We start from the raw sequence: 15,324 nt of genomic DNA, 5'->3' as shown, positions 1-15,324 counted from the left end.
CACAAACCTTCTAGCTGCCACTGCGACAGCAAATTTTGTTTGCCTTTCGAGGCATATTTCCTCAGAGCATTCTGGTTGAACTCCAAATAGCACATTAGCGACATACAGACATTTATTCAGAAATGCCCGCCATTAAAAGCTCATTTATCATGTATTATTTTGAGAAACAACTCATCCCAGCCCCTCCCATTCCAGACTTATGCATGCATAATCATTTTAGACATGAATTAGAGGACATTATTTATTGATTAAACGCATACAGCAGATGCACGGGAGTTATAAATCCCGAAAAGTAATCTACATCAAGAAATAGCCATTAGTCGTTTTGGCCTTGATAGTGCAATAAGTGGTGATGGGAGAGCATGTGTCGCCAATGGTTTTATATTTATTTCACCATCCAAGTACCTTACAAGAAATGTCACCATCCTGACATCATGCAGCAAATCTATATGCCTTGAAGTGACACTCCCTGTAATGCACAATCAAGCATGAAAGGCTGCATGGCTAAGCTTTTTACACGAATGTCACTCAGACCGGCGAGTCTGTTTGCAAATGCCACCTACATAGAAATCGGTATTCCTTAGAAAAACATATGACATTTGCATACGTGGCCAATTAGTCATACGACAGTCGCTTACGGCTGTGAGGCTCCGGGCCGAGGACGCGCCCATCGAATCACAAAAAGTCCAATGACCTAATGAATAAAATTAATTTGCGCTATGTCACGTTGTAAGCAGAGGTCCAACACGATTACTGATTAGAGACCTCCAATCTTTGAAGCACAATGAATTCAAATGCTGCATGCGTGCAATTAATTCAAGCTCTGCTGCCTCAGAGAATTTGAATTTTGAAAAAAAAAAAAAGTGGAGATATGCGATTTTCATGACGACCACACTGATTGGAGTAAGGTTCCCCAGGAAAGTTAGCGCACGACAGCACCCACTTTAATAATGGTACCGACACTGAAAAAAATGGTGTGTTGAATTTACTCACTTTATTTCGTCAAGTGGTTGCACAGAAAAAAATTGTCTGGATCCAGATACGATTATTTAGTAGATGTACTGTCTACTTAAAAAAAATGGCGTGTTGAATTTACTGACTTTATTTTGTCACATATCTCGATAAAAGTGGAAAAATTTGATTCAGTTCGATTTGATGGAATCGCATCTTTTTTGTTTTGTTTTTTGCTACACCCCTACTTGGCGGTGTTCGTTTTCATGAGCTGCAATAATAACAATAGATAACATTTTTTTTTATGCTCTGCTTTGGCCTTTTAATGTGAAAAATGTTAGCTCTGAACCTCAGCTGTTGTTTTCTTTCTTGCACCTAAAATGAATACGAAATTGCACCTAAAATGAATACGAATGAATACTTGCAGCCGTCGCTCTGTTGGCATTGCTGTCGATATGGATGCTTTCAAATGCACAATACGTACATTGTCACGATGAGGTTGCTCAATGAATTTTAAAAGAGGAAACATTTCAAAGCATAACATACCGAGGCCCAGGTGAGCAACGTTTGTTCCTGATTTGGAATCGACGCATTTCTCAAAAATGTCAAGGTAATGCGAAATTGAGGCAGCCACCTGCCTGCAGAATCCAATTCCTGCATCCAAAGTATGAATGTGGAGGAAAAAAGCCATTGCATTTCCATTCTTAGCGAAGCTGAGTCAATATATCATGGTAATAAAGCTGTATTGATTGGCGCAGCAGCGACCCAAAGAGACCTTCAACTACAAGTGAACCCCCACCAAATGCTGTTTTCTGGCCAGTAATGACTGGCTGTTTTATTCACTCCCTGTTGGAAGCTTGTCATGAAGAAGTGAATCTCACTGGAGCCAACACGACTTGAATGGCTATATGACACACGGGTGTATTGGCACGAACCGGGAGGAACCAGAAGCGCCGTGGCCAAAGCGACTCCCGCGTGACCCGCCCTCCCCTCGTCGCGACTACCGATTGGTTTGGGTCAGTCGGTACTAACGTGCTGTCGCACGTCCCCGGTGGGTAGTGTCAACAGCAATTTTCTGGGGTAACGGACCCGTACATGCTGCCGCCGCCGTGACATAAATGGTTTCCGTGCGCTTCCTCCTCCACCATGAGCACAAATCAATAAACTTTAAATAGCTGTTGGCTTTTTATTTTTTGGTCGGAGGAAATGACACGTTGCACAACTCTGTCCTTTTTTGTCATCATGTACTTGTTCCTGAAGTGCTGAGACATGTGTTTATGCTTGCTCCATGGGGGTTCTTGTAGGTTCTCAAACTTTTTGGGTCCATGAGAGAGAGCTTTCCAAGGACCCTGTCCTAATCATAAGGCCACTTGAGCATAACTACCGCTCCTAAATGCCAATAGGAATTAACAAATTCTCCATATTCCGGGGTAAAAGTCATTGTATATTCGAGGATAATCTATTTTTTCCAGGAAACAAATATAATCTTTACAGGAAGCAAGACTCGAAAGATTAATTTTGTTGACATGAAAAGTTGTGAAGAAAAAGTCGTATTTTTGCAAGACTAAAACTATGATATTAAAGTCAAATTTTAACAAGGGAATATAGTCATAATTTGAAGTGTATTTTTTTAATGCAATTTACCCTCATTAGCCACGCCTTTTATTTAGAAAAAAATGACTATATTTCCCAAACCCCCCAAAAATGTTTTTTGTTTCGCCTTTGTTCTCTAAAAATCAACATGCCTCTTAATAGGCCATACATGTACCACACCACTGTTGTGCAGTCGTGTACTGTACGTCCATCCTAGACTTGTTCAAGGTTCAATAATTGATAACCACCACCTTCCACATTAGAAATTAATAGAGCGACTTGGAAGAAGCAACAAAGTCAGAAAAGTTCCAGTAATGTTGTGTTGTATATTATGCAGTGGCCAGCAAAGCACATTGTGAGAGGGTAAATGTAAATGCAAATGTACCGTATTCTGATCAGTGTAACTGCTTTGCACCCTCCCCACACGGCTGCCCTGTAAACAAACACAGTGCAGCTCAGCCTCTGGCTAGTTGATAGCGATATGCTTTTGGCGGTATGTCAAATGCAATTGAAATGGCATCAAACCAGCATGAATATCACTGCATCACGACTAAAAAAAAAAAAGAAGGACGCAACATCCATTGGCATGTAAACCTTTAAAGCCATCTACTATGTTTCTGAGGCATTTCTGATGGAGCCAAAGCAATAATAAATGCAATTTGTGTTTTTATAGCTTTGTAATTCAGACTGTTACTCAATCATATTTAATTCCCTAAAAAGATGACAAATTATTCATGTTAACTTTTCCTTAAGAAATAAACATTCAAACTTTTACTGTACATTGCATCGCTGAATTTATCACTGTTTAAACTGATATGAAGTTCCTTAACTGTACCAAATGAGAACTAGACTAACTTTTAAACCAATGTGTGGACCTAGCCTTGATTTTGGCCTGTTGTTACATACACACAAAAGCCAGACAAAATGCAAAAAAAAATGCAAAATGTATTCACCTCGGAGTCATCATTCAAAGTGACTGGCAAAGTGAGTGTACTCTACAATTGCATATATGTTTCATGTAATTTAATTTCACATTTAAAGAGTGTCCCAAAAGAAAAAAAAAATCTTAGATTGCCCAGTACTCATGTGCTTAATGGCCAGTCAAAGAGTGAGTATCTGTTTTGGGGATACATTTTTCTGTTTTGGGGATCAGAGTGGCAGATCCAAATGCACGTCAGCTTTTAACGGTTTTTCCTCATGTCCATCCTAACACATTCTTGGCTTTTCCAGGGCGTACCAAGTCGAATGGAATTAAATGCAAATGAGTCATGATGAGCTTCAGAGGCAGGCTCTAATTCAGTGCAGGAAAAAAAAACAAAAAAAAAACATCTGAGTGTCCTCTGTTAAAGTCCAACAGTGGTGGACATTGCGCACGCATTGAAAACACACACGTGCGCACACACACGCAGCTCAATTGCAGTACTCTTGCTAATAGCTCGCATCTATTTTGAATGAGTGCGTATGGTAGTGGGTGTGTGGGTTTCTTGGTGTCGATGAAACCCAGACATCCTTATATGGGGCTCTTAGGCAAAGAATACCTCTCACACATACACGCATTTCAGATAATTATACGAGCTCACTGTATTTCAGTGTGAATGTATTTCAGAGTATGAATGAGAAAGGATTTCAGGAGTGTATGTGTGAGTGAAAAAAATAAGTAGTACGAATGAGTGTTTCACTCGTGTGTATCAGAGCCAAAATTGGGTTATTTTTGACCCAACAGTTTTTAGAGTGCCTTTCATTCATGTGTATCAGGACATTTCAGTCATTTTTATGATAGCGTTTCATTTCAGTAGTGTGTGAGTAAGAAGTACTCCTGAATGACTCTGAATGGCTCCTCATATGTCAGCGCGTAGTTCTGCACGTCCCTTTTCAATACACTCCACGCGTGGCTAAGGAGCCACGGACGTCTCTGAATGAATTACTAGACAAATGTGCGGCACTGGAATTGGCTCTTATCAGCAGATGCATCGCTTGGAATATCAATGTCAACGTGTCTTTTGCAGCGAATGCAAATGACCCGCCTGCCGCACGAGCCCTCCCCGCAATCTAAAGGCATTTAATTTCTCAGGTACAGTTGAAGCCCCCTTCTAATTATGCCCTTTAGGCCATCTAAATGGCTTTCACTTCGTCGGTGAGGAATGTTTTAATAGGACACCATGAAAAAGAACATTTTACTATTGTGGCTGCGGAACGTGACGAGCTTCTGTGAATGGAACTGTTGCTATCGCTTTATTTTCACACTTTGGAATTTGCAATCAAGAAAAGCCCAAATTCAGCACAACATTTTGGCTCTCTCGTTACCTGTCGGAGATCCATTCATTCGCAGGCATCAGTGTTCTATGCAGGAGCAAGAACACTTTTAGTTTCCTTATGGTATCTCTCCCAATAACGGCAATAGGCTAGGGCCGATCGACGGGTTACCGTGGTTTTTAAAAAATCAAGGTTTCAATAACCAATAATGAGCTCATCTTCTCTTTTTTGAGAGGACAATATGATTGGCTGTTTGCAGAGTTGAATAAACGAGCCGCCGACTGAAAGTTAATTTTTTTTAATCTTCTCAGCAAACAGAGAGGGGATGGGTGAACAGTTATGCAAGGAGGAGGAGGGAGGGAACAAGGCAAAAAAGACACGAAAGTGACTCCTCTGTTGATTAATGTGCATTATGCTAAAAAAAAAATAACATTAAAAAATATTTTAAAAAACCTAGTCAGCCCCAAGGACAACATGAGTAGCACACAGATCTGTTCTAAAAATAGCTCACAAGTGATGTAACACTGTGACTTACTAAGAATGAAAACAGAAGAAGAATTTTAACATTTATTCATTTAAACTTAGCATGGTCCATGGTTCTTAATGTACCAATTTCACCAAATATTCTGCATTTTGATGAAAAAAATAAAAGGGGAAAAATGCTGTTTTTATTTACCCAAATATATATTTTTTAAAAAAGGACATTTTAGAGCTGTAATTTTAATACAGTGATACTGCAGTATTTTTGCTCACACCATCAGAATCCAATATTGTGGGAAGTTATTATAAAAAAAACGATTTAAATAATAATTCAATTAATAATGAGTTGAACATAAAAGTCAAATAAAAAGTGTAGCTAAATACATTTTTGAAAAAATTCTAAAAGAGTAAAGTAAAAGTTATTGTACTTAAAAGTTAAAGACAAATGAAATGTACACTGTTTACCGTACCTCTCCGAGCTCCTCCACTCCTACGCACCTTCCCGCAACCACTGCAGCATTTAATTTAGCAACTCTTTCGCGTACCACTAGAGGGAGCCCACATATCACCAATGTTCCTCTTTGGCGTCAAAGCAAATACCCAACTGTTTTTGAAAGCTATCCACTTTAAGGTGACTCGAGCTACTGTAGCTATGATCAAAGGCTGAATCACTTACCCTCAACATGCAGATGACAACAATTACATTTAGCGATTCTTTGATGTGCTCTGTTATCTGTTATTTATCTTAGCCTATGTCAAAGCAAGAATTTGATGCTATCCATCTGGAGCCGACCCAAGGTTTTTAAAGGTGAAATATTTCCTATTCACAGTCACCTTTCTCCTGCCAGTCACAATTTCACACTGATCTGCTCTCAACCTTTGGGGATTATTTCCCCCGCATCAAGGAAGGAAAAACAACAGTAGAGGTGATTTGAGATTTTGTCACTGTTCTGCCGTGATTGATTTGATTCTCCGTAAGACAATTTGGATGTCCATGCATCGTCTTCTGCAATTTTGCAACAGATCATGCTCCTTTTCGGTCACAAATGTTTTCATAACCGCTTTGAAAGAAACTACGGGCATTCTATGTAAAACCTGTATTAAAATAATGTTTTTCATTATTTTTGTGGGGGGTGGGGGGAGTGTTTTTCTCACTGGCTTTCCCCAGGCCCACAGCTTTGAGGCTCTTACATGTTGCAAATGCTCATTTTCAAAGAGATTACACGACATATCTGTCAGAAGCAGAAGTGCATGGATATTATACATGGGCGGGAGGGGGCGGGGGTGCGGTTGTGTTTGAGGTGGGTTCAAGATTCAGACGTATGCCAGTGGGGAACACATTGCAGTGAGGCCAGGAATTAGCAGCGACTTGCAGCGAAAAAACCGGACAAGAGCAGACTGGTGGGGATCAATCAGGTGTATCAGAATTTTGGCATGCTTCCTCTTATTAATACAAACAATGTTTCAATCCCAAGATATCCCATATAATGGCCCAGATGTTGCGCCATTTGGCAACGTGGGCCCTCTCAGAAAATGAGAAAACATGGACGAATGGGCACTGTCACCGAAATATTACAGAAAAATATTTATCCCTGTCCCAAAAATGAGGTCACATGTTCACTCAGCTGCCTCCGTCTGTCAGCTAGTCGACATTGCTCAAGTTAATCAGCGGATTTTGGATGAAATTTGGAGGCAGATGGCCGTAAGCCTGTAAGGTTGACTTGATCAGGCGATTCTGGTGATGGAAGCCTGCCGCGAGACATTTAATTACCTTTTTTTTAAAAAAACAAAAACGAGAAAAACATTTTGCTTCTGTTGGTAACCCCTTTTATGTCGTTTCTTGATTGGAAGGTGGAAGTGTTGATTGGTAGGGGTAGGATTACATAAATTGTACCTCTTTTCAGGCTTGTTGGAAAGGACATACAGAATGCATAAGTGTGTACCTTATTTGTTTGTAACGTGTTTTTTTACATGTCTTGATTGAGATTGTGATTACTACTCACACAATAGATTTACTTTTGGATGACTTACACATATCGTTGAAAAACATTGCATATACATTTTATAGACCCTGGCGTGTGGTGTTAAAAGGGTAAATGATATTTAAGAAGCCATGTATTCATGTCAGCGTGACTTAAAATATTAATTTTTTTCCTGGACTTTGAGTGGAGGAAGTGTAGCGTCAGTATTTTCAACACAGTTGAGCTGGGCAACTTTTAATTTGAAACTATCAAGAATGGTGAGATACAGTATATTTAATTCACCAAACGTGCTAGATAGTCAGCTTCTACAAAACTGAAAAAGATGACATTTTATGTATGCAAAATAATGATTGAACGGAGCAGCCAATGCGTCGTACCACTCCGCTATGACAGTTATGGATTGAAGTCGATCAACAACATGTACGTAAATGGAAATATAACTGAAAATTAGATTGGCAGCCAAAGCTAGCTGATTAGCATCCTTAAATCGTCACATCAGTCATCAGCAAATCCACATGATATAAAATATCATCAACTAGCGTTTCTCTCAACCATCATCTTCGTCCTGCAGACGCAATCGCAATCCTCCTCCTCTTTCCACTGGCCCCACCGTCCAACTCGCTCATCCCACTACAAATCGCAGACATCTTCAGTGTCTCAGAGCCCATCAGACCACGTAAAACTCTTCCCACAATCCTTGCTGTAATTTTGCTAAAATACCAATAGTAAGATATCAACCTTGTAGCTGATTAGTCGAAGTGTACACGACTATCATCACCTTAGCGTGAACTGCAAAATCAACACGAGGTTTGTTACACAAATGTGTACACAAGCTGATCTGTTGTGCCGCTATAATGATTGCCATGTCAAACTGATCAATGAGGGGGCAGTCAGACACTCCAGGTATCCAAGAATTCCATTGTCTGGCTAATTTGTTTGTTATTGACATGTTTCAAAATAAAATTCAGTTAATTAGGGATAGTAATGGGCCTGTCAATCTCATTTTTGACCTTTTATTGCTAACCGAGCCATCTGGGGTATTTATTATTGATGTCCAGCTCATACTGACATTGCTATTCATATTCTTGTGTGCTGTCTGTGAAACCAATTGCCCCGCTGCGGTACTAATAACGGCTTAATCTATTCTATTCCTCGCACCCAAGATCACACTCTGCTGATAAACGATAAATCCAAACAAAACCTGAATAATGTATACCTTTTTAAACCTCCAGTGCTGGCAAAGTAGCTCTTAATTGAGTTGCAATTAACGAAGCCTGCAGCTGATTTTTCAATTGAAACGCACACGCCACCGCTATCACGCCACGGCATTAAGCAGGAATGAAACTCACTCTGCAAACTCGACGCGTAATCATATTAATGTAATCATTAGGCTATAATTGCTTATAAAAAAAGATGAACCGTATAGTGAGATACAGTAGCTGCCAAGCAATTCATTTGTGATCACAACAAAAACAAATCTGATGAAATGTTCATTGCAAGATTGAGTTTTAAATTCAGTATTGATTGCCGTTTTCTTTTTCCATAGAACACAAAGTCAATGAAATCTGCAAACCGTGATGCACAGACCCTCGCACCCCCTTTTTTATGAAGAAACCTCCAAACGATCATCCCCTAATAAAAAAGACAATTTAGCGTCACCCATCTGTCCTGAATACCGACGTTTGGGTGAGCTTCCTTGTGGGGGGCCCCGCTCTGAATTCACCCCAAATTGCAGCAGACTGTAATAAATGTTGTCATAAAGAAATATTACCGGACCAGAAAGAACTGGATGATGTGACAATATCCGTGCTTAAAGACATACAAGACTATACTGTACATAAATAGAAACAAAACAATATTCCAACCTTCACGAGCACTCTCATCCCGTGACTCAAATTAGCCAAATACCACTGCACAACGTTGAAAATCCGCACATGCTGCAGTATAAAAACACACACACACACGCATGCACGCACACACACACCATCACACTCTCCATTAAACCCACGAGAGTCGCTAATTAAATTGGCTAATTTGATCCCAGGTGCCTCTCGCCCAGAGAGGTGAGCTTGCTCCTACACGGGTAATTAAGTCAAAACATCCCGTACGCAACCGAGAAGCGAGTGTCGCTAAATGCCCCGCCCCCCACAAGAACACGCCCCCCCACACACAAGAACACGCCCCCCCCCCCCCCCCCCGCCCCCCAATTGGTACCCCAGAGTCCTTTGTTGGTCCACTTGATGGGAGGTGCTTCAAGTCTTGAATTTCAGAGTCATTGTCAGTAAGTAGACTAGTCATTAAAATGTTTTCAGTTTAATTATTTTGGTTGATTATTTCTCCTTTCTAATAATACAATTCGGTGTTGTAATTTTTATAGTTGGAAAGCCTAATTAGTTTCTGAACCTAATTTCTTCACAACAATGTACCCGAGAAGATGTAACGATCGTGCTTCTGTGGAATGAGCAGCCGAGCCGAAGGGGGGTTAGCTGTGATGGCCATTCCAGAAATGCACTCGAACGTGCTGGAAAGATGACTATTTGAGCTTTGCAACTATACAGTATTGATTACAATACAGTAATTATGCAATATTTGGAAGCGTGAAAACCCACAAGTAATTGATGCTTCCTTCTAATTGCCATGAAAAAAAACCCTCACAAAAACAGGAATTAGCTGGGGATCTATAATTGACCACATTAAAAGTTTAAATTGCAAATATATCACGAAATCTGACCCAAAATTTATCGCACAACACCGTAACTTCCACTAACAACCCAGGATACACTTAGGTCCTCAATGAAATGCGAAACGTGCCTCTCAGGTCAATGTACCTCCTCGGATCAATTATTGCACTACTTCCCTATTTAGACGGGGCTTTGGCGCCATCTAAGCCGTGTTATGAAAAGTGAATTTCTGTAGTGTGGAAATGATAGACTGAAATAACTTCTCGCAAGGACTTTGGTTTGTGCAACTTGGCTAAAGGGGGAACCGAGCATCCCATGCAGGAGTGGACACATCATCGTGTGGTGATAGATGGATGAGCAGTTCTTGCTTCAAGAACTAATTATCCACGTTGTCCATGTTGAAAATGTCATGTCTTGAAGCTCCACCACCGGAGGGGTCAGAAACACACAATGCTAATTGTCCTGGATGAAAGACATTGTGGAAGCAAGCCTTTGGAGTTTGGGGAGCATTCTTTCAAATTGACTCAAAGAAACGCAAGGTTTCATTTTGTTGGGGAAAGAAATCCAAACTGTTTTGTTTTTGTGACATAAAGTAGGTTCCTGATGTTATAAGACATGATCTTCATCCATGGATAAACTCTCAAAGTCCGCCCAGCAGAGCAGCTGCTCCAAAGCAAATTTTCAAATGACTTCTGGAGAGCTAGAAAGCAGACGCCTGGCCTGCCACGTTTGTCGCTCTGTTTCTTTGTGTAAATATCCAACATTCACATCTTACCTCCTCCGCGCCTTCCTGTGCGATGATCCATGCACCCTAAACGGATTTCGGGCTCTGCTGCGTGGCAAGGTAAGGTGGGCCGCGAATAAAACGGTGTGTTCTTCCACGCACTCCGTTTTCATTTCACTCCAGTGAATTTGAAGAGCATGCTTGACTCATTCAGACATGCATTAAAAGCCATTTTATTGCACATTAAGATTTAAGTGTGCATAATGACGATTCGTGATTGAAACTCATAAGACAACAGTCTTGACTAGAAGCATCAAATAATGGCCAAAATAGAGGCCTATCATTCTGATGCCATCTGTTGTGGACATCGGTGATTCTCAAAGTATGAAATACAGCTGGTGCAGTGGGATGCCAGATCACTCTTGGGGTACATGAATGGTATTCATTTTACAATACTTAAAACATGAAACTCGATCAAACATATTAAGACACCAAAACTATGCTTATACTCCGAATGGTTCAAGTACAGCTTCAAATTTACTTTGGGTGCTCCTTTTAAGGCGTTGAGGTAAAAAAATGCCAGGTGGGATTGCAAAGTGCTAGAATGAAGCTTGAAGCTATGCATACAGCCTGTTTTTAATCCACTATAGAATATAATATAGAATAATATGATCACATAATCACGATTATTATGGTAATAATTGAAATCATGATTATTCAAACGGTCATTTATTTTTGGGTACGAAACAAGAAAATGTTTAAACATACATTTCTTTGGTTTAACGTCAACTGAGTATACTGTAAAAAATTTTTAAAAAGCATAGTTTGATCAATGAGATCAACAATTGTTTACTAGATGACATCATGTTAATGTGACGACACAATTGCATCCTTATAGCAAATAGAAACAATATGATAGCCAGTTGTATCATGAATAAACACCCCAAAAACTATTTTAAAAATCCACGCCCAAAAAAACGCTGCAAAAGTAAGGAAATGAGCCATTTGAACAATTTCTCTTGGCTTCCTTCACATTTTTCAATTATTCTTGAAGTTGATTTTCCAGAACATACAAAGACAGTCCCGCTTTACTTATATTTGTGTATGCTTTGTTCAGATGTTCTTATAGTAAGTCCCTGACCATCAGGAGATGTCAAAGTTTTTTTTGGTTTTTTTTAGGGCCACACTGACGACGACCGCATGCATGAGTAAATTCCAAGTTGTTGTTTTTTTCTTGTCTATTGAAATGGCAGCCTACTGAATGGCAGTCTATTGAATGTACAGTATTGTTATGTTTATGTGTGTGGGCAAAGCCAAGTGGGTGTGATATGGATTAGTTGAAGGGAATTGTACTGCACACTGTGTACCTAAACCGCTCAATGGGATTAATTCAAGGTGGGCTCAAGAATCGAAAGATGCCTTTTACCTTGTTTGTGCTCAACTTTGCCATCTCTCATAAAGCTCTTAAGTGTTTCTTTACTGAACAGCATGTACTGTGTAGTCATGCACGCTATAGGTACTTTTTTCTCAAACGTTCTGTGAAGGATATGTTTCTTAAACTAAAGAGGAAAGTGATAAGCCTCCATCTCTTGCACAAGTTTAGCCAATTGAGCTACTTAGCAATAGCATTTTATGACACCTTCAAAAGAAATACACATCCAAGCTTTCAAAATGACCCCTTGGGGACATTATTTAAAATATTTATTGCCAGACAGAAGGGTTAGCAAGCTAAAGTTGGGAGAATTTTACAGCCCTACTTTGCATGAATGTACTCTTATCTCTTCTGAATGACTCTCAATGGGAAACGATATTCCAACGCACACAATCATAATACCTTAATAATATACTATAAATGCTGTTGTCGCTCGCCATGCTCTTGACTGAGTTGCTTCAAAGCAGGAAAAGAATCGTCAAAATTCATCCAGCAGGTGACAATTTTTTGTCATGGCTAAAATCGATCTTGTCCAGCTTAACCCACCTACAATTGTGTAACATGGGATTTCATGATTTATTCAAATTTGAATAAAACCATTCCATGGGGAAATTGTCAACATCACAAAACCTAACTGCACAGGCTGTCATAATGCAGGAATATGTTGACTTTGTTTTGATTTAGGGTTAGTTTTGTTTCGTGTTGTCATATTTTCCCGTGTATTTAATTCCCCGCTTTGGTTCAGATTTAACTAAGAGCTGGGCATTGCCTAACCGCCACCGCGTTCAGTAACTGTATTTATAATCGACCCAAGTGGTCCCGATCCATCCCTCGTCGGCGACAGCCAATCGGCATCGAGAATGTAATCTTCACGTTACACGCAGGTGTCGCATGAGCAGACGCCGCCAAACAAAGGAATTATTTCTAACAAAAACTACAGACAGCGTGGTGATCGGTGAAATAAAAACAATATGGGGCACATGTCATTGTGCGGTCCGTAAGGTACACAACACTGCTTTATTTTTTAAATGTTTTCCTTACTCGAGACTAGTACTACTTTCAAGTTACCTGTGTAAAAAGAAATTCCTCAAGGTGGCTAGCTGTTGAGGCGCTTGCTATTTATCAGCCATCTAGCCATTAATGTTAGAGGCAACATATACGCATACAATTGCTGCTCAGTTAACTGACGTCGCATCTCATGGATTTTTTCAAAAGTCTCGTGGGATTTGCGGAGCTCATGCATTTCCAACCACACCTCCAAATTTGAAGAAAATCTGAGGGATGAAGGATTGATTGGGTTTCTTCCACATTGGATGACCCACAATATTGTACTTCTCCCATCACCTTAACCAAGTGTTGTTTTCCCAAAGGTCTCAATCAGCGGTTTCTGTCCGAGCATGTCCTGTCACTAATCAATTTGAACATCTGACAGACCAAGACCAGGTGACCTGAACATGATGCCTGTGACCACCAAGTGTTAGGCTCTAATAGGTGAAAGCCATTAATAACATCCTCTGAAAGCCTTGCCTACATCCCTTGTGACTTAGACGAAGCGACGAGTCACGTGTGGGGTCAAAACTCAATCTGGGCTTGAACACAAAAACAAAAAGAAAGAAAAGATGAGCACTAGAGGAAGGGCGCCTTTCGGAACACATGATTAAGTGCTTGAATGTTGTAGTATTCTAGGTATGAAGAGTAATACCCTGTTGGTGAATTGAAGTGTTTCAACCAATCAAAGAGTGTAGGAAATTTTGTTATTAATCGACATTATCTTGGAAGGGGACCTAGTGTCCTTTTTTGCAAGATTATGTTGTATGTGCCAACATGAGTCAAAATGCAGTATTCTGATTAATATTATGGTTGCGGAGCGACAATTAAACAGAATCGTCAATTACGCTTCACAGATCTCAAGGGGCCACCATGTTGGGCATTATCCACCTCTGCTGTCGAGCAAAACTAAGATCTCAACTTCTTTGTCAATTGTTACCTCTGCTGTATATATGAAATGCCACATGAACAAAACTGCAAAACAGGTTAGTAGCCCGTGTGGGCTACATTGGGAAGCCCAACAATCGGTTCATGGCATGATTGTTTGACGTTTTTTTGTTTTTGTTTTTTCAATTTGGCTCCAAACCATCAAATTTTGCAACAATGGCAAAATTCGGACTGCGACACTAGTCGTATCAACAGCAGGGGTCATATGTAACCTATGTAAAACCTCAATTGCCATACCTTCTAGTAGGATGTTGCTCAACATTCAGCGTTCTTCATTCCCAAACCAAAGACGTGGTGGCGGTGTGGATTCGATCCCAGAGTTAGGTAGACACCCCAAGAGTAAAAACACCCTCTGGGCCATGTGATGAAGGTTTTTAATGTCCTACTGGGTACAAACGGGAATTATTACACATGTGGGGAATCAATATCGAATTGGAGTGTTTGATTCACTGCAGAGGTGGATGCTGGCAGGGTTGTGCATTTCGCACTTCACACTTGCCATGTACTCGACCTTCAGGTGAAGGACGTACCGGGTTATCTCTCAGCCCAGTGACAGGAATCGGCCGTGTGACTACGAAAGGATACAGACACACGTCCTTGAGCTGCGTTTGCTCCGAGACGGGACGGACAAAATCGCCACCCCTCGGGGGGGTGAGTGTCGGTACTCGTTAGCGCTGCCGACTGCTGGTGAGGGATGGTGAATATCTACAGCTCAATAGATGGCTATCGCTAATGATCATGTGTGTTGTTCTAGCTTTGGGGGAGTGTGTGTGCGGTGCCTACAAGCCCATTAGAAGTTCATGTCATGATTACAGGTGCTAACATAAGACAGATAGTTTCATCCAAGGACAAAGCAGCAGGCTGGGTTTTATATATTAATCATTGGGTAAACACAATACAGTAGATGGATGGATGCAATCAACAGCAATAAAAGCGTGTGGCAAACATTGCAATAAATCAGAAATCAATGGGTCTTTTTTCTTAATCATTATCAACAGTACTTTGCAAAAATGATGCAAGTTGAATTATATCTATTTTTTAATTTGTACAACAATCATAATAGGTGTAAATCACACAATATAGAATTTTTAGGGCCGTTATTCTTTGTTTCGTTTCAGTGTTGATTTTAACTGAGAGTGGCATGAAACACCTTAACGGGGAAGTCACGCCAAACATATTTTTTTCAAGAATATGTTGCAAGCCCACTAGTTGAAACAAGGCATTCTGATCAAT

This window comes from Filicampus tigris, chromosome 9 (genome assembly GCF_054856515.1).
Source record: "Filicampus tigris isolate MCC_2025a chromosome 9, RoL_Ftig_1.0, whole genome shotgun sequence".
NCBI classification, from domain to species: domain Eukaryota; kingdom Metazoa; phylum Chordata; class Actinopteri; order Syngnathiformes; family Syngnathidae; genus Filicampus; species Filicampus tigris.
The sequence above is the reverse complement of the archived record's forward strand: the minus strand, read 5'-3'. Positions refer to the sequence as shown.